The sequence below is a fragment of the Onthophagus taurus genome, chromosome 6 (assembly GCF_036711975.1).
Source record: "Onthophagus taurus isolate NC chromosome 6, IU_Otau_3.0, whole genome shotgun sequence".
NCBI classification, from domain to species: Eukaryota; Metazoa; Arthropoda; class Insecta; order Coleoptera; family Scarabaeidae; genus Onthophagus; species Onthophagus taurus.
In genome coordinates this window covers 10,035,411-10,055,189 of record NC_091971.1, presented here as the reverse complement: position 1 = coordinate 10,055,189, position 19,779 = coordinate 10,035,411, and the positions used below count along the sequence as shown (strand labels likewise).

General features: G+C 36.5%; 1 long non-coding RNA gene across 1 annotated transcript in view; it reads left to right on the top strand.

The window, feature by feature from the left end:
- LOC111427878 (uncharacterized) overlaps positions 1-19,537 on the top strand; it is a 32,545-nt gene extending 13,008 nt beyond the window's left edge. The window contains exons 2-6 of the long non-coding RNA XR_011640661.1: positions 4,627-4,704; positions 6,497-6,951; positions 7,010-12,118; positions 13,415-13,809; positions 19,161-19,537. This is a non-coding gene — a long non-coding RNA (uncharacterized lncRNA). The remainder of the gene's footprint in view (positions 1-4,626; positions 4,705-6,496; positions 6,952-7,009; positions 12,119-13,414; positions 13,810-19,160) is intronic.
- Positions 19,538-19,779: the final 242 nt, after the last annotated feature.

Here is a 19,779-nt window from a genome sequence, read left to right as displayed (position 1 = left end):
ATTTTGTTGATTGAGTTAAGTTTGTAATGATGACAGATTGAGTTCAATTGGAATGATACAGAATATATGTGGAGTTTTACAATTATTTTATTTGCTGAATTAATGATCTAACCCATTTGAATTTATTTGTTTATTTTTCTGAGATGAATCCTTTGCGCAAAGGGGCTACTTTGCAACATAACAGGATTTCACGTGTTTCAAAAGATGATTTTTTCTATAAAGGTTTTGTGCTCCTTAAGACTACTTTTCCGAGAAACGAACCAATTTATGATTTATGTTTTTCTCAACCTTATTTTTTTAAATTCTTTAGTCGAATGATCAATAATTCATAATTATTGTTTAAAATTGTTTGGTTTTGCGCAATAGATGTCTAAAATTCTAGGCGTTGTCCTTAAAAAAATCTAAAAATCTCGTCGACCGCATTACCATGTGTGACGTCTCGCCATTATCGCTCGTAATTACTATCGGCTATTAAATTGGTTCTGTCGAACGGTATAGAAAACTTAACGTACGCACGTCGAAGGTGAACGAATCTAAATGTCAACGGGCTACAAATCGGTTTCGTCCTACCTCGTAATACGTCGTTACGAGGTATTTAGTATAGATGTTGATACAATATTTTAATACAATGCAGCATAACTTATTTAAAGTGTGTTGGAATATAATTTGAATTGTTAAAATATTTTGAAACATGTTTTAAAGCTATGTATCTGAAAACATCAAGTGTATGTTATGTCCAATAAGAGGAAAGATTTTCAACAAGCCTTAATTTCGTTACATGTTTCTCACCAGCTACTAAGTTGCTACCTAATAGTAGCATATTTTTATACACTAGCATTTAAATATTAGCTACATTAAAGAGAAAAATTACATATTCATCACAAGATAGTGCACATGGTGGCGCATCAAGTGCAGTTTTTATGACGCACGATATTTTCCTTTCCATTATGTCTTCAACCGAAATTATGTTGAGTAGGTAGATTAAAAAAATTTAAATATTCATTCTTTGTCTGTCCAAGTTGAATTATAAAAGATGTAGTTTACAGCGCCAATTTTAATTTATTAGCAGTGTCACCGGGTTAAAAATTCATAAAACGTTGAATAAAGCTGCTTGTAAAGTTATTAAAGATAAATTATTAAAGAGTTTTATCATAAAAACTATCACTAAAGACAAAGATAAATTTTACGAGTAATTTGTAAGATTTATTCTCGCTATAAATTCTGCTGTGAACATTGACCATTTATAAAGCGTTTAGAGATGCTACATCATCATAAATAAAAGCTTCCAAATAGAACCGTTAGTTGTCATAATTTTAACCATAACTTAAGTGCATAAATTATTTAAGATAAAAAAAATCATTGCAATATTGCTACTTATTCCTATTTCCAGTGGTTTTCAATTTTAATTATCTTCTCCAACCAGTTTTTTCATTTTCTCCCTCACCCAGCCTAGTCATGCACCGTTCTCTTTTCAGGATTCTATTAAGATTTTGAAATCAGATTTAGTATCTATATTCTAACTATATTATCTCTTGTTGGATTCGAAACTTGCCTTATTTCCCATATTTCTGCCTCATTCGTAGTTAGCTACTGAGCAAATTATCATACATTAATGTCGTTTCTTACATTTATTACAAAGTCAAAAACTGTTTCAATAGATGAACGGCATAACCTGAAAGGTCTCTTCAAACACTTTTTGCACTTTTTGGTCTCCTCCTTTTTTATTTTCATAGCTGATTCATCACACAAATTTGATTTGAAAAACTTATATTTGGAATACCCTCATTTGAGTAACTTAGATGATATCTCGCATTTGTTTTATGAGAAATCTTAGTACTCTGCTTTCAATTTTTTCACCAAACCTCTTGTTACCAAATGATTTCAAACTTCGTTAGTCTTTAATGGCGATCACAATAGCAATTCGATTGCTAAACTTGTCTCTAAATGTCAATAAGAAGTTATTGAGTGTTTTTGCATTTATGCCAAAATCAAAGAAGCAAAAATAACACTTTTTTCCAACAAGAAAAGTTAGAGGTTGTGGAATGAGCAGATCATAAGATCATAACTGTTTCTACAGCCGTAATATATTTAATAAAAGCACATTCTAGAAATATTCTGATAAATTTCCGAATCTGTACGTTTCTGACAAATAACAACGCTTATAGAGTATAAAGGTGTTGTTATAACTGCGGATGTTTCTTCTTTTGGTTTCACACTCAGTTGTTCAGGTGATGTGTTTATTAACTTGCCTGATGGCAATTGAGGTTGAGGATAGTCGATTAGCAAGGAGTGATAGACTTCTTGAACGTTTTCGGCATTTCTCTTGAGATTTGTTTCCAAAGATTTATGGAAACTATTTATTCTGTAGGTGACAACAGGTGAGATGTGAAGACATTAGTTGACATTATCTAGTTCATTTCAAACCAGACTAAAACCATGCAATAAAGTTGAAAAAAAAATAGAATGGCTAATAAACTTCTCTGTTTTAGGTACTGAATCATAAAGTTGGTAAATGAAAACAAAATTAACTAATTAATGGATTATAAGAAAAAATTTCTAATGTAAATTGTGGGATATCTAATTATACAAATGAAAAAATTAAAAAAAAAACTTAAAAGGATACGTTCTGGGAGAAGAGTGTAGTAGAAAACGGAAGTGGGCGTGTATGGTTTGAAGTTCTCCAATTAAAAATTAAACTGGCCGTCGAAACCGAGGATTTTTATTGCGAAATTAGAGGCGAATCCTCTCCTTTATTGCCCCCGGTACGTGACCATTAGCGATATCCTCGGCTCACGCCTATAATCTGCTATCGGCGATGTAACAGTTGCAGCCGGTAGAGCTGCGCGGCATTAGCATACATTATATGCTGAGTGGAACAAGGCCAAAGGAAGCCGAATAAATATGGGATTTTCGAGACGATGAGGTCCAACCAGTTGCTAAGCACCCATCCGGGGGTTGGTGTGGACAGGTGTTGATAAGTTTTGTCTTTTTCAAAGGACGCTTTTTGCTTCTTCTCGTTCTCCCTTCTTTTTCGTCTTTTGGAATTTGGACGGTTTCTAAACGATCGCCGAGTTTTCATTGAATAGAGGGTGTGGTGCGTAAAAGTACCTTAAAAGTACCGTCGCGACGTCTACGTCTTTTCGATTGCTATGACGATGAAGGATTTCGATTTTTTATTTTCTTTCTCAAAAGGAATAATAAACCTGTTTACGAATCACATCGAATATATAACTTTCTTTGTTGATTTTTTTACACGTCTGAGTTGTCGTCGATTCAAAGCAGGAATTATTCATCTATCATCAGACGAATTGGATTCAGCCTTTTCTCTTTGTCCTACGTGTTTGTTTTTAAATGAATTTGTCTGATGTTCTTTCTTATTTGGATTTATAAAATAATAAGATTGAAAAGAAAAATAAATGATTGTGATTATTTTAAATAAACAATTTATGTTATAAGACGAGAAACAATTTTAAATGATTAAAGAATAAGTAATTTTTTGAATATATACAGCGTGTTCCGAGTCGGTTGTTTTCGTGTCGGCCTTGTTTGGTCCTTCACCGGTTGTTACCCCGTACCTCTGCGCACAAAGCTCTCCGTTCACGGCCACAGCCGAATATTATCGCCATTCACGGGCTCGGACTGTGAAATTATTTTCGGAATCGAAAGGAAACGGCGGTTTCGATGCGCTAATCCGAACGTTTCGGACCTTGAGTGTTTATTTTAAACCTTATAAACCGATGAAATTTATCCGTTTCGAACCTATTTATCTTTTAATGAAAAATGTTTAAATGTTTATTTTTTAGTCATCGAGATCGTTCATTTCATACTTGATTTATATAAAAAAATAATAAATTAAAAATAATCTTTAAAAATAATAATAATATAAAAACATAGAGTTGTCTGCATATCTTATCATAGACGCTTTGTACAGCAACACGATAAATATAAAACAGGATGAGTTATTGTTAGTCACAAAAAGATTTTTTTAAGTGCATCATCTCATAAATTATTCACAAACATAATAGTTCTCATTTTTTTTGGTTGTAGATTATTTATTGACATCCGTCGGTATTGACGAACCAACATACAATGCGAAGGTAAATAAATAACTTGTGAAGCAAAGTTTGTACGCTCTAATTAATATATATTAACATCTTCTTTAATGTCGATTGTTTTCTAATTCTCGGTTGTTGAACCCTTTTTAATATTTGATTTCAATGGAAAAAAAATTGTCTGTTCAAGCTCACCCGCGGCAACAAAAAATCCAATGAACCTCCTGCCTGAAAGAGACCAAATATTTATCTTCCGGAGTGTTTTCCATTTCTGTAAGGTTTTTCTGGAAACCACTCGTCCGTGAGCGACATGTGCAAATTAATCAATTAATATTTTTGGCCTCGGTTCAAGCGACTCGGTCCGAGATTGAAACACTTGCAATTGACCGCGGCGGGTACATTACTCAGTGGAAGTGGTGCCAACCGTCGCCGTGTGTCTCTTAGTGTGAATGTACTTACCCGAGGAAATAATTTATTTCTTTTAATTCCTTTTTTATGTTTAATACTGACTCATAAATAAATTACTATTTATAAACCCAACTTAGTAACTATAATACATTTTTCGTTGTTTCAGATATCACTTCCTGTATACGTAAAAGCCCATCTCATCGAATATCAAATGCCGAACGTCTCCTTTCTATACCATATACAGGTAATTATATTTTTCTATAATCTCAAAAAAAGGTTTTACCTTGTCTCGAAACTTTGTTATAAAATCTCTGGTTAATGGAAAGAAGCTTTAGTTACTTTTCCGTGGAGGTCATTCATGGATATATTCCATTAGGGAGTTGTTTTAACTAAAGGTCGTGCACAGCGGGTTAAGTGTGGGTTAATGTAAGAACAGCGGGGAATTACCTACATTTCAGCAAAAAGCGTAGCAGAAATGGGACGGGAACCGCTCCATTATTGCCGGTCGCCGCAAGAATACGTTGGATTGCCCTTCGGCCAAGCAAGATAAATGCCGTGATTTGCAAAAACCGGGCGCTTTTTCCGAGCGCTAACGAAGGCAATAAGTAAGAGAACCAACGCGGAGTTCTAACGTTTTTGCGCGAGGTTGAAACATCTGGCCGCGCACTCGGTGTAATGCTTTTGGGATTCGCGTAAACGGCCATTAGTGTTACTTTATGGTTAATTGCAATTTATAAATTAACGTTAATAAACGTGGGAGTTTTAATGCTAAAAAAATGTGGGCTTGATTATTTTTAAAATAAATAAAAAAAAGTTGAAGTGTCTTATTTCACGTAGTTTGAGGAATAGTCAGCGAACACCATTGGATGATGTTGATGCAATAATGTATAAGCCATACGTGGAGGCTTTACCTTCGATTTTACAACCACGAAAAGTCGTAAAATATAAGAGCAACAAACAACTTAATCGCCTTGCGACGCGATAAACCTACATTCCTGCTTCGTAGGAATTTTTATAAGACCGCACAATGGAGGCTTACATTCAAACAGGTAACCGTTGAAAAGAAATGAACTTTATGTTCTAGACCAAATAAAAACGGAACAAGAAAAATTTCTAAGAAAAAATACTTTTACTTGTCATAAGTCGTAAAGGTCAATGTTTTATTACAGTGAATAAAGTTGTATTTAGTTATGTTTCTTTTTGCATTTAAATTGGCCATAAATTACAATAAACACGTTATTAACAATCATTACCGAACACAAATTGCACCAATTTTAACCAAACATAATTTTTCCACACGTACGCAAACCTTGTACGAGTTTCGAAAATTTCCTATCTAAATTCACGCAGTCGCGCCCTCGTTGGTTACCATCATATCGTTTTGCATGCCGAATGAGGCCACCACCACGCTCATCCCGTCACGGCCCCAGCGGGACTCCTGTCGGATTGCGTAACAACCCGATTACGTCGAGGGACCCCCAGAAGAGCGAGAGTGAGAGCCGTTACCGCGCCGGTGAAAACAAAAATGACGAGTAAAGTACTTTCGCCGGTCGCTCGGGTCGCGTTCTGCCCGGCTTTCGCGGTCGACCCACATATCGTCGGGTCGCGATCAGGTGTTTTGCTCGACCCGCGGAGGTGGCCCCATGCCATTGATATTACTTTCGCATTTGGCTGTGAAGAACGTCACGGTTACGTGTGCATTTAGAACGTGGTCTCATTGTTGAAATAGTCTAGTATTTAATGGTGTATAGGTACTGTAATAGAGATATGTATCTGTGTATGTATTAGCTTATACAATACGATTATTTAGTTATTCGAAGTGTCAAATTCATAAATGCCATTAAAATTATCATTAATACCATTAATATTATTAACAGCTTTTACTGTTATATTATTTTTACGTTAACTCATATAATTTCAATTGAAGAAACAACTATGATTTATCCGTCAAAATTTTATACAAAATGAAGATGGTATCAAAATGGAAAAGTTATACATTAAAAACACTTTCAACATTTTTCTTGCCTGTATTCCAGTGGACTATTGACAAAATTCAATACCTGTGCTCAAGACAAGAAATTATGGAACCGTTTAGAAACTGCAGATTTACAACGCGACATTAAAAGACATTGCTAAGGATTTGTGGCATGTATGTACTACATTTGAAGACTCGGACAGTCCCACAACAGAAAAATCAATACGAATTGCACAAACTGTGGAATATAAGAAATCACATTCCACGATACTCTAGTTTTACGTTTTCTTTATGCATGATTTTCATTTACAAGTTCTTCTCTACTTCGAAGATTTGCTACAGCTACACACGCTGGATCAAAAGTCTGAAATACTCATTTACTCCTAAATGGGTAGCCAGAGTCGTACAAAACATGGATATGCCTATTTTGGGATACGGAGATTCCAGACTTGCTATTCGCAATATTACCAGATTCCAGATTTATCGGTTTTCTGATATTATAAGTCACTTTTAAATGTATGTATAGTACTTCATTATTGTTATTATATTTAATATATTTATTTCATACTTGTAGCATATTGTGATTTTGACATTAACACTAGAAGTGTCAGTAATTTGTTCGTGATTTGAAGAGTTCTTCAAAGTATATCATTTTATTATGAGAAAATATGGCAATAGAATAAGATCTACAGCGAAGAGGCAATCTTGTTCAAGGATACATACACAAATTATTCTTTTATCCATAAGACGACAGTGCAAAAAAAAACTGCCAAGCGTATTGAGGACACTGTAAGCTGATGAATGACAACAAAACTTTAGATTCAACTCGCACAAAACTGCACAAGTAGATGATGTAAACTATTCTTCAATCTTGCGTGTATTACATAAAAAAATTAAACCATACAAAGTTCAGATAAAGCAAGAATTAACTGAAAATGGCTTCGATGTTATATCAGAATTCAATGAGGTAATGATTGAAAACATTACGATTTACGGATATTTTGTTAACTTTTACATAGAATAGGAATGTAAATCCGCATAATGTAAGGTATTGGAATGATGTAAATCCCCACTGGATGAGTGAAAATCGTACTTAAAGACTACAAAAGTTACAAATGTATGGCCGCATATACATAGAGTAATGCAGGTATGAAATGCTACTTAGAAATTAAATTGTACCTACACCCAGAAACTTGTTTGAAATCAATTCGAATTAGATATGGTTTTCACTATGGGTTGAACTCATTTTGGCATAAATATTCGGCGTTATCTGAGGTATTTCCTGGACAATAAATTGGTATACGAGAGAATGGCCTTCTCCTTGAAAAGTTGAATTCATAAAACTAAACCTGGAATTCTCGCAGAGTTAAGGCACCCAATTATCGATGAATCACGATTAATTTCCGGAGAATCATGGAGGAATGTAATAAACACATTCTACCATCGGTTAGGGTACTATTAAGTTAACAACGGAGTGCATTAAAAATCCTAAATGAGTAATAGTATCAAAGAAACGGCAAATGTGGCAACATTGCAAATATTACAGCTGGAATTCCCGTATCCTAAAATAGGGATATTCCAAATTCTAGTTCATTAGAAAGTTAGTTAGCAATACTCTTAGTATGACTACGAAAAGTCGTTTCACAACTTAAAGATTTAGACATATCGTTTGAAGTTTTTTTTTCAATCAACCAAATGTATGGTTTCTTTGAATATGTCCACGACAAATTTACGCACAATAACCCTACGTAAAGGTTTTGAATACTTGCGTGGGACTTATATTGCACAAATGTCGGCATGCACAGCACATACACACGTCCGTTAAAATTAATTAACACCTCGAACCGTGCCATTATTGTGATTTTCATAGTGACGGAGCGCTCGCAGCGGCGGCGCCGAACAATGAATAGAGCTATAAATCGTATAATATCTCCAATATAAAAGCCTTTGGAGTAATGGCGTGGCCCGGTTGTGCGCGGAACTTATAGTGAAAAAATGGCTTCTCTATTGTTCGTAATCGATAACGACAATTTGCCCGCGGTGCGTTTCGATAATGGTGTGTTTGTGTGTGTATGAATGCGCGCGGGGCTGTGCCTGTTTACGTGTCCGACTGAAGACATGTCTTTCTTTAACCGTTACGCACGCCGGACTATCAAGACGTACTCTGATAGAATCTTAATGGTGAGCATTATTGTTGCTACTCGTCCAGTTTCGAGGAGACGTAGTTTTCTTGGTAGCCATGCAAACGTCAGCTGAGTTAAACGCTACGTGGATGTGTACTTGGAATTAAAAGTGTGAGCGTGCACGTGGATAAGGAAATTTTTGTTAAAAAAACTTTGTAAATTGTCAGCTTGATCCTGATATATTTCCCGTTTTCAACAATCTTTATGAGTTTATACTTTTAGCAAACAAGCTTGAGATTAAGAAACTGTTTATGCAGGAAGATATATGGATACATATGTAATAAAGAATTTCAGAGAATCAAAACACACATTTGATGTGTTAAGAAATGTTTATGGAACAATTTGTATATAAGAATTAATGTCAAAGATGTTTCCTTAAAATTAACATATACAGATTACGCAACACCTGCATTTCTATGCATCAACACTTACTTCCGTACCAATTAAATCACAAGACACGACTTGTGATACTCAACGCCAGCTGCGTCATTCCATCTGCCGGGAGGAGAAACTGTGCGCGGTGCAAGCACGGCAAATGTTTCAAGTCCATGAAGAAATGTCGCAGCTGCTAATCCCCGAACCTTTTTATTTAGAAAACCTTACTACCACACCACACTACCCACCTCACTGTTTTTTTTGCGTTACGTAATTATTATTACTTCACGCTGTGCTTTTTTTTTGTAGAAAAAATATATTCCACCAGGAAAATCGTTAAACCAATTTTAAGTGTTTGTTTTCTTGTCGTAAAATGAGGTGTTTTATGTTCGTTTGGTATTGAATGATGTACTAGAAAATTTACCGAGAAAATTTTTGGATGTGAAGAGGATATTTGGGGGGCGCGGTCATTAATACGGGCGAAAAAGTGAAAACATTTGAAACAACATGAAAAAAACATTGCGGTTTTTTGCGAGAAGATCCAAGGAGCGGATTCCTTTGATGTGTCAACACCGCCCACGCGTGCGGTTCGCCGGCGACTTCTTTCTCGCGCTTATGATTTATTTTCCGCCTGGGACGCGTCCGGGCGGTGCGTTATTTAGAAGAGATTACCATTTGTCATCTAGAATTTCTCTGGCGACTCTTAATAATGCATCCATTTTTAAAAACGTTCGCTTTAAAAGTGATTTTTTTTCGCTTTCAACGGAAACTATAGTTTCTTCGGGCTGAGCAGGCATTCATAGAAAACTGTATGCTGCCAAACTGAAACACACCAAGCAACAGAGAACGAGGTTTCTACTCGGCTCGCATGAATCAGTATCTACATTTAGATCAAGTGGTCACCAACTGCGTCTGGTTTTCTTCGTTATGTTTTACATCTGCAGCGCTGCAATTTTAAACACCGCGTACTAAAGTTAGTTTACGTTCGTGCTCTCGGTATGCAACCGAGCGCCGTTTAAATTCTCTCCTTCTTCATAACAACGTGAACAATTGATTCGATTTTATTTAAAAAAATTAATCCTGTCCGAATCAGACTTGTTTGTGTAAAAAACAAATCGATTTGTCGATTAGTCCCATTAGGATTGTTTACTCGAAATCGAGGGACGGCAATAACAACCCGCGGTTACCTTCCGAAACGACCCGATTTGTTTACTGTACTAGGACAAAAACAATATTTTGGTAAACTGAAGGCTTATTGAGAGGAAATTTAACGACGGTATTTTGGCAAGCAAATCAATGGAATGTCGCTCTGCGTTAGATTCAATAATAGGACGATAACTCAGCGTCGTGTTTAATAACTCAGAGGCTTGTTAAAATAGCACGGAGTGCGATGGTAGACCGAGTAGCTCAGTATGACAAGAGTTAGGTTAGGTTTCGACGTCTATTTTCGTTTTAGAATCGTTTCACTACAATGATTCTTGTTGGAAATTTACAAGTTTTAGTTATTTCAATAAAATTTTATGTTGAGTTAATTTTTTATGTTTAAGCTTGGGGTCTAGACAAAAGTTAATATACTATAATTAAATATAAAATAGGGTGATTTAGGTAAGTGGCTTAACTGGTTAGGTGGTATTACAATCATGGCAAGTATAGCTATAATTATTTCTATCAACTAATTTCTATTGATTCCTGGTACCGTGATCGTTAAAATTGTCAGACATGATTTAAGATTTAATAGACCACACACAAACCTCTAATAAAATTGTTAGATGATTACAAATGGGATAAATTGATTAACATTGGCATATATTGATGCAAATTAGAAAGCCAATAACTAACATAAATAGTTTTGTGTCCAGGACGAGGCACCGTATACGAGGTGTTCATCAAATTTTGACCAATGAATTGGGGATGAGAAAAATCTGCGCAAACATGGTTCCAAAAAACCTTTCGTCAGACCAAAAGGACATCAGGAGGGAAAGATTAAAAATGATTCCCATTTTCTGGAACGTGTCATTACTGGAGACAAGTTTTGAGTGTTTGAGTACTCGTACGACCCGGAAGCCAAGCGTCAGAGTGTGAAGTGGTACACTTCAATCTCTTCAAGACCCAAAAAAAGCAAGAATGAGCAAGGCGAAGATCAAATGCGTGCTGATTTGTTTCTTCGATATCCAAGGAATTTTCCACACACAATTTGTGCCTCAAAGCCAAACGGTCAATCAACACTTTTACTTACACCTAACACTAGTACTGTCACTAGAACAAACATTAGACCTAAAACTAGAAACGTTCGGGTTTGACTGAACGTCTCTCAAGACAGCTAAACCCGAATGATTCTAGTTCTAGGTATAGTATTAGTTCTAGTGATAGTGCTAGTACAAAACTAATCTGAAGATGCACGGCTAAACCCGAAACTTTCTAGTTTTAATTGTTATTCAGTGCTAGATTGTTGTATATATTTCGTTTATACTTTTTAAACATTACCTTGCACATTAAATATACTTGAATATATAGACATTAATATTTTCCAGATATACATAGTTAATATTTATCCAATTTATCAGAGACTGATTCATTATGGCCATCAATCCGTCGTGTGGACAAATCGGAATAAAAAAATATAAAAATCATCTTTTGATCTGTTTTATAGTGACGATAAGAATTTTCATCAGTCATAAATATTCTGGCATGATATAAACCACCAAACGCTGACCTAGTGCAATAAGAAACTGGCTGAAAATGTGAACACCGGCCGCAGGGAATCGGTTTCTGCGTGTGGAGAGCAAAAACTGGCCTGAGACAGCGCTGCCAACGTCGAACGAGTGGTACTAAATTTGAAATTCAGTCGACTCCCGGCCGCCGTAGAGAAAACGTGTCGCGTACTTGTCAGCCTCCTTTTTACATTTGATTAAAGAAAAGGACCAATTAATTAAGTTTCTGTGTGAAAGTAATATAAGTAAATAACAATTAAAGTTTGATGTGAGCACCTTTAAGTGTATTTAGCGTATATAAGTGTTTATTAACGTGGTTATTATTAGTGCTTAATGTTTACATGTCATCGACGATCGTACACGCTATCGGATATAAGCTTTTTAATACAAACCGGCTTTAATGCTATCTTTAAGGTAAAGATTTGCCGATGTCGAGCTAATCGATCTTCCATAAATTTTTTTTTTACTTTTTCATTTTTTTTCCTATTTTATTGAATTAAACCTTCAGCCATCGTCCACAACCGTATCGATTTTTGTTTATGCCAACAATACGCCGGCTATATTTAGATTAGGGTTATCGCTCCCATCTCGGCCGCGAGAGTATTTGTTTAACGCGGCGCCGATTAACATTTCAAATCGCACACTTCGCAATAAGATAATTAATGGATGGCCAATTTATCCCTTTCCAGTTCCGTTTTGCGGGCGGCGCCTTCTGATTGGCACGTTGTCATGTTTACGTTTGCTGCCCTAATGCGATTTCTGACTGTTAATTATTAATGGATTCGTCTTTAGCCTGGTGCCAATTAACGACGTCGACCCGTACGTTTCCTATCCCTGTTCTTGTCAGCATCGTCGTTGACGACGCCGTCTTGTTGTATCTTAAAGGACGAGTTTGAATTTCAACTCTGGCATGCTGGGTAATTAGATTTGTCTTTGAAGCTTTAGGTGTCCACTTACGTCGTTGGTGTATACGATATTTAATTGCGTTTGCGTTGGTAGAAATTAGAGTTGAGGTCTTGTTTAAGATGGTTTGTATTAGGAACGATTGTTACGGAATATGTCGAAATGAAATAAAATAATGAGAATGACAAGATGTGTGTGAGGATTAATTTATTCACTAATGTTACAATAGATCGTATTAATATTGTAATAATAGGAGGTATTTTGTAATTGACCCATAAACAACAATAAATCACTAATTATGTAACATGCAAATGGAACAACGCGTAACGATGCATAATTCAGTCGTCATAAATTCACACTAACTCGGTTACATAATGGTTATAGTACCGACCCACAATAGATAAATATTAATACAATGCTCTTGTACCTGTTCGAGGCGATTGGTAGGTGTGGCCTATGCTATTTGACTAGGATACCTTAGGCAAATAGCGGAGTGTAGCCGAGCTTTAACGCAGCTGGTGCTATTGCCGCCAGGTTCTATTCCTAATTATCTCCAAATTGCCGACGACGTTTTACGTCGGAAGAGAATAAGGTAACAGTATTTTAAAAAGCTGAAGTGGCAAGAGTGTTAGGAAACCCAAGCTCTAATTAGGCGACCTTGGGCTCTCAATTTTAGATTAATTGCCCGATACGGCGCGGAGGAAATCGTTAACGACGACCAGATGCTTTTTTATATTGCGAAAAGTGTGCGTTTTGAAATGGTAATGTTTTCAAGATAATTACCTAGTTTAATTGTTACCATCTTAGAAGCACCCAAAAGCCGTCTTATTGCGTCACCATCAACAGAAGCTCGACATCGGCGTTGACGTCGTTTGAAAGTTGGTGTATTTTGAAGTGAATTATGAATCGTCCTCGTGCAAAACGAGCGTTGGCGATCGATTTCTTGTTCGGAAGCAGCTGTTAAAACTGTTCTACACGTGGACTGGCGAAGGGGCCGACGCCGTCGTCGACCTTGGCGAGGGCCCCACCGTCGTCGGCGCCTTGGAGCTGCTAGGCCAGGGGCGCCCTGCCGCGGAGGCGGGAGGATCTTCAGTACTTCTGCTCGGTTCCCTAGACCGAGCAGATTACCTCCCGCCTCCAACTGCAGCCACCGCACCCAGCGTTCTATCACAAACTTCAATAGGAATCGCCGAAAATGCAGGGTATGAGAAATACAAATTTCAAATTGAAATCAAAATTTCCTACTCTATACACAAACACATATTTTTACGACTACAAAGCGGGTAAATGTATCTATTGTGTCGAGAAATTCTCTTCCTGTTAGTGAAGCTCACATCATTCGAATGTATCACGCATACAAATAAGAACGCTGCAGGTTGGTTGCGTTCGTATTTTTACCGCGTACTCGTTAAAATTTAAAATTAAAATAGACGTAGACATCCTTTTTGTTTCTTTTTGAAAGTCTTTTTCTTTGTGTGTTTATAAGCGTTTTTGTGTTTAAAGTAAATACCAGTCGTCCAATAAATAAATCCAAGTAAAATAATGCTTTTCTCTGCGTAGAAACCAGCAATTTGGATGTGGCTTAAAAATTATTTGCAACCCGTTATTGCAAAATACCAGTCGTGTAATTACCGCTAAACGCATAAAGTTATTGAATGTGGGGGTCTTTTCTGTAATTAATTGAAAATTGCGCAACGATGACAACTCACAACAACAAGGGTGTGTCAATTACTGTTAACTAAAGTGTGTCTTTTAAAGGTTCCCTATAAATGTACGTAACTGCTAAAATGTGTTTACAGCGAAGTTTACTTAAGGTGCAAAATATCACTATGTTGCATATTTTTATTAAACTAAAACTAGAACTATCACTAGAAATATCACAAGACCTAGAACTAGAATTATTCGGGTTTAGCCGTCTTGAAAGACTGATGAATGTTTCTAGTTCTCGGTCTAGTGTTAGTTCTAGTTTTACACTCGCACTGTCACTAGAACTAACACAAAACCTAGAACGAGAATCATTCTAGTTTAGCCGTCTTAAGAGACGTGCGGCTAAATCCGAATGTTTCTAGTTCTAGGTCTAGTATTAGTTCTAGTTTTAATTGTTATTCGGCGTTAGATTGTGTATATTTTTATTGAACGAAAATAGTCTGGAAAAAGTCTAGACGTGGAAGCAGAAACATTCGGGTTAAGCGATGGGTCTCTTAAGATGGAAACTTAGAGTTATCATAAGGATGTCACCTTTTCCTTTGCAAAACTACCCAATGCCTGTACTATTAAGCTATGTTGCATTTTAAGTGAGACAGTGCAAATGCGTAGTAGTTTCCTAACTATGGTTGCTGTATTCATATATTGCGAGTTATATGAAATTTCCGGTATAAGTAAGGCTTTGATAGGCGTGGTAGTGCTAGTGTTGTTCTAGTTTTAGTTTAAAATGTGTTTAATTTTTAATTTAAGAAATTTTGAACTAAAAAAAATGAATTACTCCCTGTTTGTTTAACCCATAACCCAAATTCCGTGACGATAATAAAATGATCTCGACAACAAACGAACCTTTCTCGGAGTGGGTCATGTACGCTCGTTTTAATAATAACTCGAAGCAAAATGGAAACGGGCGATTGCAAGTTCGATCCTTTCTCAAGTTCGATTATTAACGTTTTTGAATCATAGAAATCCTCCCGCAATTATTTCTTATATTAACTTTTAAACGTTTAAAACGTTCAACAACCGTCTCATTATGCGTCAACATCTGGCTACTGTATTCCACGGCGATGAGTCGAAAGAAAAATCTCCACGTAATGAACAGGATGCTTCTAACTACCGCTTTGTCCTTCGACTTTTTCGCAGCTGCTAATGATAACTTTACGGACTTCGAATGTTACTTCTTTTGAAATTACGGGGTTTAAATACTCTTCTTACCACATATATTACTGTTGTTGCAAAATACGTTTATTTAAATTGGTAAATGTTTCAACAAAAAAGTTAAACTTGATTGTTGAAATGATTGGAGTTTTTCTTCTTTAAAATTGATAGTCACCAAGTTAAATTTACTTCTAATATTAGCTAAAAGGGGAGTTAGTTGTTCGCGCATCCAGTCATGTCAAGGTCCGTTTATGAAAGCAAGTCGGTTTAGCAAATTCCGCGACGGAAAAATTGTCTTTTGTGATCCCTGCGAAGTGTACACAGAGAGTAGGTTGGTGGTGGCGGCGGCGGCGGCGGCGGCAGGACAAAGGCTGTTTCGCCGACGTCATCCTCCGTGAAACGGGCCTTAACGATCTATCGCGCTTTCGTCCACGGACCGCCTCGGAAACCCGTTTCGAATCCAGTTTTTTCGACTTCGCCTTCTCATTTCAGACGTTAGACCTCGCCAAACCATAACGAATCGCGACTCGTTACGTATCGAAATATCGGCGGCTTCGACTACGACGGCAGCGCGGCCGTGAGACGCCCGAGGGGCGCCTTCTTTTACACACCAACCGCCGCTTATTCTACCATTTAATTCTAACTTTTTTTTCAATCACAATTTTTATTTCACTTTTGATTCCCATAAATAGACTACCATTTAAAATGGTTGGGGAATGAAAAAAATCGATCTTGATGATATTTAATTTATTTTCTTGGTACCGATTTCGTGCAAAAAGTACATCATCAGCTGTAGTCTGTCAACTTTATTACAATGTAAAATAAATTACAAATATATAAAAAGTTTGATTTCTTTGGCTTTATCAAATTAATATAATTAAAATAAAAAAAGTAACTAAAGTAGAATGAATCACTGAGTTTGCAATTACAGCAACTTTTCACAAAATAAAGCTTTTCCTCATTCTTCCAGCAAATAAGAACGTTGTTCAGCTTGTGTTTACTAGAAATTGCATGTTCCCGAACTTTAAATCCAAACAGTTCCACAAATTCTCGATGGGATTTATGTCTGGGTTTTGTTTCCGTTAGAGTAGAACAACTATACTAGAAATGTACTTCGTAAGCTTTGTGTTTTAGATCTTGTTAAAATCGCCAGTCGCTCCCTAGACAATGTTTATCCACGCTTCGATGTAGATTACTTAAAATATCTAAACACATTTCATTTCTAACAGTTGAAAATGACCATCATAGATCCGCCACTATGTTTCACAGTTGGTCAAAATTCTCGTTTTTCGTCATGCATATGAATTACCATCTGTTCCAAAGATATTTACTTTAATGGTTTTCCAAAAAGAAATATTTTTCGTAAATCTTCCTGTCATTTAAATTGGCATTATAAAGTATACTCCTGAAGTGTCTTATCATGTAATAGAATGACTTAACCACAATTTTGCAACCAATGACAGGTTTTGCTTTCCGAGAAACTTTATTGCTATTATTCGCAGTGTAATAATCGTTTGGCTTCTTTCTCTAGAAGACTGAAGCTTAAAGGCTGCATGTTGTTGTTGTTGGGAATGATGTGTTTGTATCGGATTTTAAGGTTTAGTATGCTTTTCGCGACAATAAAAACGTTGAGTAAGCTTTTTTAAATAGATTTCATAAAATGCTGTTTATGCCCGGTTCACATTATTCCAGTCCATTAATACAGCGAGTCAATTCAGTCCAGTGCGTGTTCTCAAAAAACAACAATGCATGTTCACTATTCAAAGTATCCAGCACTGGATTCATTGATCTATGGCTCTACAGCCCGTATCGAGCCTTGGCCTCCCTCAGCCTCTCCTCCAACTCCTACTTCCGACCATCTTCCTAGCATCCCGGTCGACTGCTTCCTCCCATCTCAATCTCGGCCATCTCCTCGGTCTCACTCCCTGCATCCTTTTACCGATCAGTCTTCTCGGCACTCTCTCTTTTCCCATTTTAATCACGTGGCCAGCCCATCTTAGGCGTCGGAGTCTGATGAACTGTGCTAGTGGCAGATCTTTATAAATCTCGTACAACTGATGGTTGTATCTTGATCTCCATCCATCCTCCTCCCGAACGGGCCCAAATATTCTTCTCAAGATCCTCCTCTCGAAGACTTTCGCGCTTTCCGCCGACTTTTTCATCCCATAGCTTAGAGTTGGTCTGATGATTGTTTTGTATGTACGCAGTTTGGTTTCTCGGTGTATATCCCGAGATCTGAATATGGGGGTCAATGCAAAATACGACCAAGGCTGATCTTCTGACTTTTTGTTCCTCTGTACCCACCCTAGATAATGCTACACCAAGGTATATAAAGTGAGGCACCGCTTCTATGTTGTCATTTCAGTACTAGATTGGCCGTCTACATAATTCCAGTGGACCTGCAATGGGCAAGCTGGAGTGAAAAAGTAAACTGTTCAATCCACTCACTGGACAGGATTGCTCAATGGAATGACTGCATTCCATTGCGGTTCATATTATTCCAGTGGAATTGCAGCACTAGTTTCGATAACTGGACTCGAATATTAGTGGAATAATGTGAACCGGATATTAACTGGGCTGTTTGTATAATTTTTTTTTTTGAAAATATTAGATCTTTGGTATCTTAGGCAGCCACGTTTAAACTCTAAGTAGTATTCTTTTGCACTTATACGGCGAGAAAAGTATGTAATACAAGATCAGATACAACATATAAATAAATCTGATCTTTCATGTTTGTATAATTGCATCTCATGGTATACGCGATCAAACTCTTTTTCATGACATCATTCATAAAGTTGTTCCGAGGTTGAAAGGGATTTACCACTTTGGCATTATCTAACGAGTTTTCATCTTAATTCATAAATCGTTTGTAAATCATGTTTTTGACTGTTTTGTAAGTCAAGATTTATTATTATTATTATTATGGCAATATCAAAACATAAGTAGATAATAATATATCTTTTACATGTGTTGCTCTGCAAACTACATTGCAGCTGAGTGTGCAGCTTTAGCCCTGAACTACTTTGTTTGGAGTAGGTACCTCGTTAAATAAGTTATGTATGAAGTTACACCTGAGTAGTTCAAACTTATTCCCCGTAGTATTTTGAAAGCAATAAATATGGAGAACTAATACTAAACTCATTTTAGCTGTTACTAATTCAATGAGTAGTTTTGTGAATGACTAACTTGCTGAATGAGTTTTCTACTAAATAACAAATTACTTCATCACGTTTTATTTGTCCACCTTGTTGAAATATATTTAGCAAACATTTTTTGACTTGGCAATTTTAAATAGATACCTTATTTATTCTATACCTACATCAATTGTTATTAGTTATCATATTGAGAATCTTAAGACTATCGTTTACCTTCAATTGTAATATTATATCTTTAAATCACAAACTAACGTTCAAGCAAGAAAATACAATAGACCCAATAGATTTTTTTTATTTCGGTCGTGTCTTAGACGACCTCTTTGTTCCCTTCGATGTGATTTCAATAACGCGCAACCATTTCGGTTCAAATTACACGGCGTGCTTATTGTTTGTTCAATTTGAGATTTTCCTCGACGAACACAATGACATACGTTTAGCTCGCGCAAATCGAGAGAGAGTCAGCCGTGACCTAAACGAGCTGATGTCGAGTGACATGGAGTCTGATCACCTTTTTGTATTTTTGTTTTTCTTTGTTTCAGGTGAGTACTCTACCGATATTTTCGTTCTGGGGGAAGATGTTACGGTAAGATATGTTTGAGGAATTATGGTTTTACATTAAACGTTGCGTTCTGTTGGAAACGTTCCTGCGAGTCTCTTCGTTTTTGCGACGGCGGCGCTACCTGACGGTTTCTTAGGATCTTACCGAAAGCTACGGGGACCGGTTTCGCTCGCTGAACGCGCACCTATTTATAGATCCTTAATCGGCTCTCATATGGGAGCTTAAATACCTTCCGATTATTAATACTGTCCAAGTTGGACGCTTAAATTACTTTTATATTTTTTGTTTTATGTTTTTGCAATTCTTTCGACTTTTGTTAATGTTTAAACTTAAAGCGAATGTATTCATGAAACACGATTTCGTTTTAATTCGATAATTATTTCTTCCGACACATTGTAAATTGCGAGTTTTGACATATTCAAGCAATTATCCTTATCCCTTAATCACATACCGTACATAACCCGCCTAATCTCCGTCGGTTAATTATAAAGCAATTGTTTTCCAACCCGTAAAAGCGCAATTAAGTCTTATGTAACCCTCTACGCTATCGGCTACGTAAATCGTTGCTTAGATCTTTCTCGCCGTAGCAGTTCTGATTA